Source organism: Oryx dammah, unplaced genomic scaffold (assembly GCF_014754425.2).
Source record: "Oryx dammah isolate SB20612 unplaced genomic scaffold, SCBI_Odam_1.1 HiC_scaffold_13, whole genome shotgun sequence".
Classification (NCBI taxonomy): domain Eukaryota; kingdom Metazoa; phylum Chordata; class Mammalia; order Artiodactyla; family Bovidae; genus Oryx; species Oryx dammah.
In genome coordinates, this window is record NW_024070197.1 from 31,614,396 (window position 1) to 31,629,837 (window position 15,442).

Consider the following 15,442-nt stretch of genomic DNA (forward strand, 5'->3'; position numbering starts at 1 on the left):
GGAAGGTGGCGTGGGCAGAGAACTAGGAGGCCATAGGAGGTGGCAGGCAACACAAGCAATTAAGGAGCATGAGAGGAGATGAGGCAGCTGGAGAAATTAGGCGAGAGAACAAGCTGATATGCCTGGGCTCTCAGGTCATCACTCTTGCTGATTGATGGAGAATGCATAGGAAGAGGCTGAGATGGGGAAAGCATGACTGGAGGCTGCTGAAATTCTCCAGACAAGAGAGATGGGGGGATGGAGGGATAGGAGGTGGAAGGGAGAGAGATGATAGACGGAGATGCATTTTAAGAAAGAACCAGAGGGATAGGTTTGGTTATGAAGCTGAGACTAGAGAAAACTCAAGAAGGCGCCTAGGTTTCTTGTCCGAGCATCTGAGTTTACTCGTTCATTCAGCTTGTAGTCCTTGAGCACTTTAAGCACTTAGTATACACCAGACCTGGATATGACAAAGGCGGGCCCGACAGCAAAGGTGCATGCTCTCATGGAGTTAACATCCCTTGAGGGGAGAGCTGACAAGCTAATTGCAGAGAATTCCTTCCCTTTCCAGTCATTCAGAATCGGACAGGACATTTGTCAGCTACAATTCTAAGACAATTTGCTTTGGCGATGACTGTGACTTGCTCTCATCCAATATAAATTCAGTTTCTTCCAAAATGACTTTGCTTGTCTCCTGCTGGGTCAGGACAGATTTCAGAGACCTCTTTGGTGCTGTTATATTACAAATGATTACTAGGTCTAGGGTTTCCTCTATGGGTGTGATTCAGGAGGCACCATGAAATGCCTTTTGCTTTACCCCCAACCCGCTGAAGACATGTGGAAGTTTCTTTATTTGGGGCCTCATCTATGATTTATCATACAATGACTTCACAATCAATTCCATTTTTTGTTTTATAGAAGGTCTTCTCCTAATTATTACAGTTATATGGATTACCTATATAAAATCTGGGAAAGGAAAAGGAAAAAAGTACAATCACCCATGACGCTATTCAAGTTATATAAAGCAGTTTTATAATTCTGGTGCTCGCTTTATATGCATATTTCAATGAAGCTTTTATAATAAAAATTTTTATTTTGAATTTAACAATAAGATAAATCTGTTTTTCAAATGTTTTGCATAGCTACGACTTCAATACCCTGGACGCATAGGTTGTTTCAGGGTATCACTATCCTAAGCATAATTTCAATAAAGTGTGCATGCACTTCTCGTGCTATTCAGGATGAGCCCATCTTTATTTGTATCTTGGAAGTAGAATTAATGGGCCAAAAGGTAGGAACGTTTTAAAGGCCCGTGATACATATTGTTAAAATGCTTCTAAAAGGGTTGTGCTAATTAATGCTCCCTAGAGAAATGCAGGAAAGAAAGTTAAGCCAAACTCTTTTAAGCATCATTTTCTCTTCTCTCCCGTCTATTAAATTTTTAATGTGTGTTAATTAGATGGGTGAAAAATTTCCTCTCGTTTTTGTAACAGCCTCCTTTTTAAGTTTTATTAGAGGTTGGAACCTACCTACTACCCCACATGGGCCTATAAGTCATTTATAATTCCTTTTCTGTGCTTTGTTTTGTTCATGTCCTTTACTCCTATATTGGGGTCTTAGCTTTAAGTTTTTCTGTCCTTATTTATTTCTATGAAATCTGTATATCTGTACCACCACTGCATTCTCTTCTCGTTTGCTGGCTTTTTCTTTCCTAGCCTACCCCCTGGCAAGAAGAAAGTCTTTAAATATTCATCACATACATAGATTTTTATAAAAATGATCAGTATAATCAAGAGAAAGTTTTTTTTTCCAATTAATCATTCCCCTATTTTAAAAACTCTAAAAATCAGAAGTCTACACCACAGAGAACTGTAGGGAAGCACAAGCAGTGAGCTCCATACTATTACTGATTCCCTGTGGGATCCAGGTGGACCCTGCTCTGGAATTCAGTCTCTCCTGCACTGACCAGGGGAGGACACTGATGGAGTTGAGTCAGGGCTCAAGATGGAACCAGAGAAGTAAAGGAGGAGGAGAGAGTGTGGCTTCAGAAAGTACACCTCCCCTAAAGCAGTGAAAACCAACAAGCAAGCAAGCAAACACCAACAACAAAATGCATGCATACATAATGAAAGTGAGGTATTACACCCTCAGTCATGTCTGACTTTTTGTGACCCCATGGACTGCAGCCCACCAGATCCTCACTCCATTGAATTCTACAGGTGAGAAAACTGGAGTGGGTAGCCATCCCCTTCTCCGGGGGATCTTCCCAATCCAGGGATTGAACCCGGGTCTCCTTCATTGCAGGCAGATTCTTTACAATCTGAGCCACCAGAGAAGCCCCATGCATACATAAGCTAAGAGCTATCTGCAACTGTCTTCTAATCACAAAGCCATTTCATGATTGGCTACTGGCCATTAGTATTTTCTCCAGGAATGGATGAATCTAGAATATCCTTCCAATCATGCTGCCCATAGTAGCTCCTCTTTGTCCAAATCAAGCAAAAGCTGCTTGCTACTGTTGATTGCAATTTTCTTTTATATATATATCTCTTTCTACACAGACAGATAGAGTCACGGTTCTCCAGTAAAACTTATATATAAGTTTTACTTATATATATGTAATATATATATATATGTTTACTTATATATAAACATATAAGAGAGAGAACTGTGACTCCGTCTCTCTGTCATCAGTGTATTTAACCATGCCACTACTCCACAGCCACAACCATATTGATTCATTTATTGATCTCAGCACAATCTGTTCAACCTTCCTTATTGACAGGTCACTCTATTTTGTTAATGATTTATTAATAAACATCATATTCATAAAGGTATGTGCTCTGAGTGTTTATATTCCAGATGTGGTATCATTTAGGTTAAAACCAAATGTTATTTATACACTAGCTCCAAGGAGAGAACCCTGACTCTTGTGAGGGTAACTGGCTGCTGTCATATGGCAGGGCTGGAATTATGGTTTCACTGAATACAGCCACCTAAACCCTGTGTCAAATGATTCCTACTAAGCCCACCACGCAACTTCAAATGTAGCATTATTCTTACAAAATGTATTATCATAAATATGGTGACTTAATATGAATTTTTTTAATCTTACAGTTTCATACACTAGTAAGTCCAACCTAGGTCTATGTGAGCTAAAAGCATGATGTTAGCAAGGCAGTGTTCCTTCTGGAGCTGCAGGAGAGAATCTGTTTCCTTGACTCTTCCAGATTCTATGACTGCTCACATTGTTTGGCTCCTAGCTCCCTTCCTGTGTCTGCAAAGACAGTTAACATGGCAACCCTCTGACCATACTTCCATTGTCACATCTGTCTGCCCACAGCCAGAAAAGATTCTTCACTTTCAAAAACTCATGTCATTAGACTGAACTTACCTGGATAATCCCAATGATCTCTCAGTCTCAAAGTCCTTCATCACATTTGCCAAGTCCCTTCTGCCATGTAAGGTAATGTATTCAGAGGTCCCTGGAATTACAATGTGGACTTTTCAGGGGGAGGTGTGTTTCATTCTTCCTATTTGTCTTAGTCGGTTCAAGCTGCTATAACAAAATGCCATAGACTGGGTGGCTTATAAACAATGGGAATTATTCTCTCACAATTCTGAGGCTAGAACAGCAGGGTACCACTATGGTCAGGCTCTGGAGAGGGTCTTCTTCTGGATTGCAGACTGCTGACTTCTTGTTGTGTCCTCACATGGCCGAGGGCAGAGAGAGAAGCAACAGGCATTCTGTTGACACTTACAAAGGCACTAATCCCATTTATGAGAGCTCCACCCTCATGACCTCATTTAACTATAATTACCTCCCCAAAGCCTCAGCTCCTAATAACATCATCACACTGGGGGCTAGAGTTTTGACATGTGGATATTTGGAAAGATACTACTGCAGGAGAACATGTCAATTCCAGAAAAATAAACGACCCAATTAAAAAATGGGCCAAATAACTAAACAGACGTTTCTCCAAAGAAGACATACAGATGGCTAACAAATACATGAAAAGATGCTCAACATCTCTCATTATCAGAGAAATGCAAATCAAAACCACAATGAGGTATTATTTCATGCCAGTCAGAATAGCTGCGATCCAAAAGTCTACAAGCAATAAATGCTGGAGAGGGTGTGGAGAAAAGGGAACCCTCTTACACTGTTGGTGGGAATGCAAACTAGTACAGCCACTAGGGAGAACAGTGTGGAGATTCCTTAAAAAATTGCAAATAGAGCTGCCTTATGACCCAGCAATCCCACTGCTGGGCATACACACTGAGGAAACCAAAATTGAAAGAGACACGTGTACCCCAATGTTCATCGCAGCACTGTTTATAATAGCCAGGACATGGAAGCAACCTAGATGTCCATCAGCAGATGAATGGATAAGAAAGCTGTGGTACATATACACAATGGAGTATTACTCAGCCATTAAAAAGAATACATTTGAATCAGTTCTAATGAGGTGGATGAAACCCTGGAGCCTATTATACAGAGTGAAGTAAGCCAGAAAGAAAAACACCAATACAGTATGCTGCTAAGTCACTTCAGTTGTGTCCGACTCTGTGTGATCCCATAGACGGCAGCCCACCAGGCTCCCCCATCCCTGGGATTCTCCAGGCAAGAACACTGGAGTAGGTTGCCATTTCCTTCTCCAACGCATGAAAGTAAAAAGTGAAAGGGAAGTCGCTCAGTTGTGTCCGACTCTTCACAACCCCATGGGCTGCAGCCCACCAGGCTCCTCCATCCATGAGATTTTCCAGGTGAGAGTACTGGAGTGGGGTGCCATTATACTAACACATATATATGGAATTTAGAAAGATGGTAACGATAACCCTGTATGTGAGACAGCAAAAGAGTCACAGACGTATAGAACAGTCTTCTGGACTCTGTGGGAGAGGGCAAGGGTGGGATGATTTGGGAGAATGGCATTGAAACATGTATAATACCATATGTGGAACGAATCGCCAGTCCAGGTTCGATGCATGATACAGGATGCTTGGGGCTGGTGCACTGGGATGACCCAGAGGGATGGTATGGGGAGGGAGGTGGGAGGAGGGTTCAGGATGGGGAACACGTGTACACCGTGGCAGATTCATGTCACTATATGGCAAAACCAATACAATATTGTAAAGTAATTAGCCTCCAATTAAAATAAATAAATAAAAGCACATTAAAAAAAAGAAAAGAAAAACAAACGCAGTCTAAACTTAGGGTGAATTCTTGGTTGTAAGCTCATCAACTTCCCACCCTGAGCAAGACTTCTGGTCTCCTAAGATTATATGTACTAGAAGTCTAAATATGATAGAGAAGAAAAGTATAGAGATGATTCACAAGCCACTCTGGAACTTTTTTTCTGGGTGGCGTTAGAAGTGAGGCATCACCATCATCAACTTCTGGTCTTCCCTGCAGTCGGGGAACCGACCTGCTCATACAAGCTTCCTAGGAAGCCAGAGTCTCAGAATTGTGATGCAGCCCCCCACTTATCCTACAGGACTCCATTCCCCTTCCAGCAGCCCTGGATCGTAGGCAAGGATGCTGCTACATTACTGCCTATACACTTACACCCTCCTCAATCTCCCAGAGAAGAGGCAACCTTGGGAACTTGAATTACCTCAACTCAATGATCACAATTTATACATACCTTGAAATATCGTTTATTTACCTGGCCTTCTACTTAGTATATGAAATCCACTTCAAGTCTCCATGTTCAAAATTAAATTCATCATCTTCCTCACATTACTTGCCTAGAACTTGTCTCCTTTTGGCATTTCCTATTACAGCTAATGGCACTAGCGATCACCTTTAACTCCCATGGGTCAACTGACCTCCTAAGAAATAGTGGAATTCTTCTCTTCCTCTTCCACTTTCCACAGTATCACAAGTATGATCCCTCACACATGTAACTCTGATGATGCCAGGCCCCTGTTACTTATTTATTTATTAGTTATTTATTTAATTGGTATGCCCATTGCCTACTGAGAGAATTCCAACACTCTTTAGCTTTATTCATAGCCCTTCGAAATTTAGGCATCTCCTACTGGACTCCCCTCCTTTCTCCTCCACATCTTCACACTTACGGCCAATCTGAGCTGGTCACTGTGGTTGGGATTTGAGGCTCTATTTGCAGCCTTGCCATCCCCTCAATTGCTGTTTTCCAGCTCTGCTTGCCTTGGGCTTACTCAGCCCAAGCTGCTAGCTGGCTTCGATACCAGTCTTCCTTCATCCCGTCCAGTTGGTCGTGCTCTCTCCATCCCCTCAATGCTCACTCCTCTCTCCACCACTCACATAGCACAGCGAGACTAGAGCTGTAACACAATATGTCTTATTCACACTTGTCTTCTTTCAGCCAGTTAATACATTTTCATTGTTGTTGTTCAGTCACTCAGTCATGTCCAACTCTTTGTGACCCCATGGACTGCAGCACGCCAGGCTTCCCTGTCCTTCACCATTTCCCAGAGCTTGCTCAAACTCATGTCCACTGAGTTGGTGATGCCATCCAACCATCTCATCCTCTGTCGTCCCCTTCTCTTCTTGCCTTCTGTCTTTCCCAGCATGAGGGTCTTTTCTAGAGTTGGCTCTTTGCATCAGGTGGCCAAAGTATTGGAGCTTCAGCTTCAGTATCAGTCCTTCCAATGAAAATTCAGGGTTTATTTCCTGTAGGATTGACTGGCTTGATCTCCTTACATTTTCACTGAGCTTCTATTATACTCCAGGAACTATGGACATGAGGATGAATAAGACATAATGTCTGCCCTCTGGGAATTTATACTCTGATGAGCAAGAGACAGGAGAGTAGTAACTGAATGTAGCCTTCAAAGTATTATGGTCAGCCCAAATGATCTATAAACTCCAGAAGAAAAAAAAATCCTATCTTTGACATCCCTTTCACTCTCAAATATTTTAATGAAAAAGTGTTGTTCCAACAATCATCAAGGCCTCTGGGGCTTGGGGTAGAAAATGTGACTGTCTGTGTCTAAACACAAGAAGATGTATTAAAGACCATAGCATTCTATAAAGTCCTGCCTATTAAAGGTATTTCTGCATCAGGAATGGAGCCAGATCGAGTCTCTGCAGACCCATCCCATGTCTGTCATTAAAAGCCAAATGACTACACTCTTTACCCAGAATAATGAGCAGCAGTGCTGTTTGCCATTATAACTTATGACAGCAAACACCATTCAGAGAGGCACTTTGAGAATACAGCCTTAATGTGGTGTTGTCTTAAATACTTCTTTATCGATTGCTTATGGTTCAAAAAAAAAAAAAAAAAAAGAGAGAGAGATAGGTTTGCATAACTGCCCCTAAGGAGAGGTATTAGCTGCAGCAGCTTTATTATGTCTTTGCACAAATCAACCATGATGACCCAGATCCTGCTGGATTCATTTTTAGAGAAATAGTAACAACTCCAAAACATGGTCAACCAATTTGATTACATATATGCTTTTAAAAATATTAAATATTGGGTTTCCCTAGTGGTCCAGTGGTTAAGAATCAGCCTGCTAACACAGGGGACATGGGTTCAATCCCTGGTCTGGGAAGATCCCACACACCTCAGAGCCACTAAGCCTGAGCGTCACAACTACCGAACTCTCATGCCGAAATTAATGAAGCCCATGTGCCCCACAGCTCATGCTCTGCAACAAGAGAAGCCACCGCAATAAGAAGCCCAGGCATCACAAAGAAGCGCGGCACCTACTCGCTGCAACTAAAGAAAGCCTGTGGGCATCAATGAAGACACAATGCAGCCAAAAGTAAATAAATGAATAAATAAATACAAGAAAAAACAAAACACTGAGTTGTCTTTAAAAACATATCAAGTATTTTTAAAGGAAAAAATGAGAAAAGCAGTTTGCACCAAAAATGGGAGATAAGACAATAAATATCTCTTTCTTGAATTTTCTAAATATTTGTCTCCCTGCCTTTGATTCTCCTGTTCCATCTATCTAGACTTTCTATACTGTTCCCCAGGCAAGCATATGGCTTCCTCAGCCATGCCCTCCTCCTGACAGCATCACATGCTGAGCTCATTACAGCCTAACCCCCTCTAGCTTGTGAACCAAAAGAACACAAAGGTTGGGTCCCATCCTGTGTGTCCCTGCAAATATGTTGTGGGTGTCTGTCCAGTGAAGGAAGAGTTCATTCCAGTTGGTTAGAAAACTAACTAAGTGGTTAAAGAAGAGAAAATCTAAATACATCCTACAATAGATGATGTGATTTCATAGTAAACATCGTCAATAAAATACTTAAAGTCATCAATAAAATATAACTAAAACAAACTCATCACTACTAAATAAACATATTTTTAAAAATGATAATGCCAAATGCAGTAACAACTTATAGTAAAACCAGAATAGACCACCCACAGCAGTAGCTTGATGATATGCACAGAGTTTTATTTATCCTAGGGAAGCAACTGGGAATGAATTAGTAAGCTATGGTGTATCAATCCAATAGGAAATTCCACAGCAATTAAAAGTGATAGTTACGAAGACAATTCAGACATGAAACTGTTATGAAATTGTATGTTTCATAATAAACAAAAGCTGCAAAGAAAACAGAAACAGTTTGACTTTGGATGTCACAGTGAGGGTGAATCTTTAGTATGTTTATTTTTATTTTTATTAGTGTGCTCTACTGCTTCAGCAGCATAAAAATTGATCATCATTTTTAGGGCCATGTTCTAAAGTTCTGTATTAAAATGCAATATGATCTCTAGCAATTTCATTTTTGTATAACACTGTGACTCAACACATTTTTTATTACATTTTGAAAATATCCCTTTCACCTCCTCACACAAATACTGTATTGATGTGTTTGGGTGTCTGGGTGACTGTTACGACATTCTTGCATTTATGTAAAAAAAAGTTACAGGAGGAGTCTAAGTAAAGGTGATAGATTGAAGACATACACATATTTTCTCTCCCTCTCAGAATCTCCTTTAAACAGCAATATAGGGTTTCTTTTTGTTTGTTTGTTTCATTTCCATTATGGTTTATTACAGGATATTGAATATAGTTCCCCATGCTATATGGTAAGATCTTATTATTTATCTATTTGATATATAGCAGTTTTTTATCTACTAGTCTCAAACTCTCAATCCTTCCCTCTCCTACTCAGGGTTTCTTTAAAAAGCCTAAACAACAAGAACAGAGAATGAAAGAGGGGGGAACACCTACAAAATTTGGGAAGTTCAAAAGCAGATGGATAAATTACCTGACTAGTACTTAGAAAAATGAAACAAGCTGGTAGTAGAGAAAGTTGAGAAGCAACTCTATGGCAGAAACCAACACAATATTGTGGAGCAAATATCCTCCAATTAAAAAAAAATTTTTTTAATCAAAGGAGAAGCAATCCAATTGAGACCATAGGACCTCTGAGTGGATCGGGATTAGACATCACCTCTGAAAGTGAAGGTGAAGATGAAGATGGTGCTTTCTGTTTTTTTCTTTGGCTGCAACATATCGCTTGTGGGATCTTAGTTCCCCAACCGCAGACTGAACCCAGTTCCTTGGCAGTGAAAGCATAGAGTTCTAGCTGGACAACTTTCCTTCTCCAATGCCAACATGTAACTGGAGGTTTTTTTCTCTACAGAAGATAAAGCAAAGCTTGTGCTCTGTAATGTAAGGAACTTTATCAAATAAATGTGTCTATCTGTCTTTTAGAACCATCACACCGGTGCCTGGAGTGAAGGGTATGAAGGGTGAGATGGAGCCAGAAGGCAGGGAAACCAGTGAGTCAGCTTGTGAAAACTGGGTAGGAGATCACTGGCAGCAGAAGCGCTGGAGAGAGATGTTTTTGGGAATCAGAAATCACAAGGCTTAGTTAAGTGATTTGATGTAGAGGAGAGGCAGAGGCGAGTAAGTCAAGGACGATTCCAGGTTCTTCCTACTGGATGACTTCTACATGGTCTCTATATGGCTCTGTCTCCTCCCTGCTCATTGCTTTATTTATCTCAGGATTTTTGTCATAAACCCTGGTAGCTCATGGGGACTTCCCTGTAGCTCAGACTTTAAAGAATCTGCCTGCAAGGTGGGAGACCTGGGTTTGATCCCTGGGTCGGGAAGATCCCTTGGAGGAGGAAATGGCAATCCACTCTAGTATGCTTGCTTGGAGAATTCCACGGACAGACAACTTGGTGGGCCCATGGGGTTGCAAAGAGTCGGATACAACTGAGCCACAAACACACTGGTAACTCAAATCTTTGGGGAAGGAAGTGGAGAAAACCTTCCTCAGCAAGCATTTCTCCACCCTTCTTCTACTCCATGTTCCAGAGCAGAAGCGAGTTTTAAGGAAACTGGGGAGAAAAAGCAGGCTGCCATTTGTGTGAGGTGCTTACAAACCAGGTAGTAGTAATTTAGGTGTTCACATAGTAGATGTGTAAATGCAGAATGATATCCTTTTCTGTGCAAACTAGCCATTCCTATTATGTGCCATCTGGAGCGATGATTCTATTTGTCTTTGCCATTCAAATCATTTGGGGAATAACAACTCACCCTAGCATTACTGGACTTCCCTGGTGACTCAGACAGTAAAGAATCTGCCTACAATGCAAGAGACTCAGGTTCGATCCCTGGGTAACGAAGATCCCCTGGAGAAGGGGGTGGGTACCCACTCCAGTATTCGTGCCTGAAGAATTCCATAGACAGAGGAGCCTGGCAGGCTACAGTCCATGGGGTTGCAAAGAATCGGACACAACAGAGCGACTAACACTAGCATCAAACCTGTCTCAGTACACGTCTCCATCTAAGCTGGTGATAATTCTTCTCGGATAATATTGTGGAAAAGTTGTGCATAGGAAGAGGGTGAGATCAAATGAATTCTTGCTTTTCTTTATCTGGGCAATGCTTCTTTTAAGTGATATCTACTGGTGTTTGGCAGTAGAATGAAGCACATTTTAATGTCATGCAACCTTTTAAAAAACCCTATTTTCTTCTTTTTCCTGTCTTACTGTAATTGTAGAAGAAATCAATAAATAAAGACATTGACCTTGACAATGGATAAGTATGGCACCTAGACTCAGTTTAGCCATTATAAAGTTACATGTCTCATTATCCTGGCAAGTTCCTGGAAGCCACATGCAGTTGAGCCTAAAAAAATCCCATAAAATCCTTTTCATTATGACCAGGGAACAACTGCAGAGTATCTGCGTGGATAATACTGCCACATCTTTTTTAGGAGAACAGCTGGTAGCTCAATGGCCTTCTTTCTTAAAAAAAAAAAGTGCCTCTTGCTCTGAAGTTTCAGCAGGAAACTGCTGCTTCATCATCGAGTCATGTCACATATTTTATGGTGCTAAACTTTGCCGTAGGAGTTGAGAAACAAAAATGAAAGAAAATTGATGCACTGTATGAATCGGTGCCAGTGAACAGAGAGTAATGGGTGAGCATAAAACTCAGCATCTACTGAGAGTGAAGGGTACACAGTCCGTTGACATTCGGAACTTGAACATGAGCACCATTTCAGATGCCTGGAGGGAAGATAACGCTCAGCAGAGGGTTTATCGGTGGTGGTGCAGTCTGATCATGGGTTCTGGTGCAATTTCAGGGGGATGAAGTGTGTAGGAGAATGGACTCAGATGAAAAGGCTCTGACTCTGAAAGATGAGAAATGATGTGACAGACTCCTTAGAAATGAGAAACAAGAGTTGGCTAGAATACTTTCCACATGGACACAGGCATGGATGCAAAAAAAATGCACCTGCCCTTAGCATGTAAGAGGAGAAATAACTCTTGTTTCATGATTTTCAAAGGGAGACAGTACACCAGAGTAATTAATGAAAATAGTATTAATGTAATTTATATATAAAGAGTCCTCAATAAATCATTAAGAAAGAACATCCCAATTATACATAAAGAAATGACACCAACACTGAGCATTATGCAAGAAGAAATCCATCCAGTGAACAAGCATTTAAAAGGTTTATCCTGAATAGTAAACAGACTGCTAAGAACAGCCGTGACATATTATTTTGCATCTTTTATTTTGATAGAAAAAGATAACACAAAAGATGCATTGATATGGCCATACTTTTATATTGCTGATGGCAATAAATTTTTATAAGTCTCTTTCTGGAAGCAATCTGTCAATAGGTATAAATACATTCCTATCTGGTAAACAACATTCTTGAAAGCTTTTCTGGGTTTAACAATCTGAAATGCAGGAGAAGGTGCATATATGAAGATGTTAATTTGTGTGTGTGTTTCAAGTTGGAATTCTCCAGGCAAGAATACTGGGGTGGGTAGCTATTAGCTTCTCCAGGGGATCTTCCTGACTCAGTGATCGACTCTGGGTCTCCTGCATTGCAGGCAGATTCCTTGCTGTCTGAGCCACCAGGGACTCCCATTTAAAGTTGGAGGCAGTCTTAACGTCCAACGTAGGGCAAGTTAAATAAATAATGACATATCCATTGCTTAGATGACTTACTAAACATTCTAATTATGATAACTTTGTAGCAATGTAGAATATATAGTAAGCAATTAAATATTCAATTAAAGGGAAAATAAATAAGAGGAATATTTAATGGGAAATATACTGTGATTAGAAACACGAAAAACAATAGCTAATATTTAAATAGCATTTTCATTGCTAGACAGTTTGTTAAGCACTTTGCATTGATTATCCTATTGAATCTCCCTAACAGCCTCATGAGGTTAGCATCCCATTCACAGATGTGCAAACTTCCCATTCACAGATGTGCAAACTTTGACTTGGAGATATAAAGTTACTTGTCTGAAGTGACAGAGCTGGTAAATGGACTTAGATATTCTGCCCTTTGCTCTGGAGCTCTTAACCGATGCTCCATAGCACCCTTTCTGAAGGAACGAAAGAAAAGAACTGGACAAGAACATGAAAAAAGTCCACATAAGTATATGCAGTGAGTGGGATTACCACCTACAGTTTCTGGATATTAGAGTTTCGTTTCATAACAAACTATTCTCTAAAACTTCTATTTCTGATGAAAAGGAGATGGATACAAATGACTGCAGTAAATGGATGTCATGAAGGGAAATGGCAACGTGGTCTCTCATTCAATCTTCCTCCTTCAATCTTTACTGGGGAAAAAGAGGCTCTAACCGTCCGCCTCCACCATATGTTGTAGTGAAGACAGGTGGGTCAGCTTATTACCCCACTGCTGGGATCTTGGGGTCAGCATTGTGACATTTTGAGTTGGCTATTTCTTTGTTGTGGGGACTGTCCTGTGGATTACAGGATATCTAGCAGCATTCTCAGCCTTGATCCATCAAATACCACCAGCACACTCCCTCTAAGTTGTGATGACCAAAAATGTCTCCAGACATTGCCAAGTGTCCCCTAGGGGGCAAAAATTGTCCTTGGTTGAGAACCAGTGCCTTAGGAATTCATTTCCTTTCATTTGGGCTCCAGTGGTCTTCCTATGAAGATGTGAAAATGTTAGTCACTCAATTGTGTCCAACTCTGTGCGATCCAATGGACTGTAGTCTGCCAGACTCCTCTGTCCATGGGATTCTCCAGGCAAGAATACTGGAGTGGGTTGCTATGCCCTCCTCTGGGGATATTCTGGGCCCAGGGATCGAACCCAGGTCTCCCACATTGCAGGCAGATTCTTTACTATCTGAGCCACAAGAGTCTTCCTATAGCCTTTTGATATTAATTGGATATTAGTATGACTGTCCTAGAGTGCTTTTCCTACTGAGAAGAGGAATCCAATCAACCGACACAAGAATAACTCTTGGGACCAGGATGGTTCTATATCAGCTTTGACCACTTGACATTTACACGGATCAGTCAGCCTCTTGGGAATTCCTCAATTTTAAGTCCATACTCCAGGGACAACAGGGGGCACTACAGAGGGCTTAGAATTTGGCATCAAGCAGACAGACCAAGTCTTCTTTTCTTATTGACTAGGCAGGACTGATCTTACCTCTCTGAACCTTGATTTTTATCATATTTAAAGGGAAATATTAGTACCTACTCTGAAGAACTGCATTGAGGATTTGAAAAAAAAAGTATACATAATCAGTAAGAAATCTTAGGATAACCCCAAGTAGTTTACAAGGTGGAGTGAGGGTACGGAAACATACGAACTTAGATTCAGTGTTGGGTGAGGGGTTCCATGAGTATTTCTTTGCTCCAGATTAGACTGGCTTTTCCCAGTGGATGTTTTCTAGCTCCCTTACCTCTCTCATCATTGCGTTCATCACAGTTCAAGAGCTCTTCCACCAGACTATAGGTTAAGAGGGCATGGATTAGGTTACTTCAATACCCCTAGTACCTGCATGGTGTCTGGCTTACATTAGGCACTGAAAAAAGAATTTCTAAAATAATTAAGTGAAGAAATAACTGTTGAATGTATGTGCTAAGTCGCCTCAGTTGTGTCTGACTCTTTGTGACCCTGTGGAATGTAGCCCACCAGGCTCTTCTGTCCATGGGACTCTCCAGGCAAGAATGCTGGAGCAGGTTGCCATGCCCTCCTCCAGGGAATGTTCATGATCCAAGGATCGAACCTGTGTCTCTTTTGTCTCCTGCACTGGCAGGCAGGTCCTTTACCACTAGCACCGCCTGGGAAGCCTCTTGAATGTACAGGGTGTGATGAAAAGAGAGAGATATGAATGAATTCTGCCTAAATCAGGGGCAGAAATACAGTCAAGAAAGTGGCTACATTTGTGTTGCCTCTTGAAAGAGGAACAGAGTTTCTCCAGGCAGAAGTAAATACAACGGATGTTCCAGACAACAGTGAGTACATACTAAGGTCTGACTGTGAAAAACCATGTTAAATGGTGTGGAATTCAACCTGAAAGCACAGAGGGTCCCACTGAGACGTTTAAAAGTAGAACTGTCATTCTTAAATTCATAAATGTTGCCATGAAATCTCTGAATACTTTTAAAAACTGTGATTTAAATATGGAAAAGATCAAGCACACATAAAAATATAAGGAAGAGTATTATGAAACCAAATGATTCTATCACTCAGTTTCAGAATATATTCGTTCATAGCAATCTCTGCCTCATCCATAACCCTATCCACTTTCCTTATCTTGGGTAATTTTGAAACAGGTTCCAGACACCAAAGTATTTCATCTGTAAATATCTCCTTTTCTATCTCTAAAAGCAAAAGACTATGATGCCAACACAACTATAACCCTACAATCAAACTTCCCTCTTTCTCTCTCTTCCCCTCCCACCCATTCTGAATCCTTCTTCACCCTCCCCTCTTTGTCTTCCTCAGATTCTCTAATCTATTTGTTGAAAAACACAGATCCTTTGTCCTAAAGAATTTCTCCGGTTTTAGATTATGTTGATTTGGTGTCATTGAACATGCCTCTCTCCCTCTTCTGTTTTCTCTAAGCTGGGAATTAGATTCAGAGGCTTGACCCGACTCAGGTTTGATTTTGGCTTTTTGGCAAGACAATGTCATAGGTAACCTGTGCATCCATTGGAAGATACTTAATGTCTGCTTGTCTCTCTGTGACATTAACAA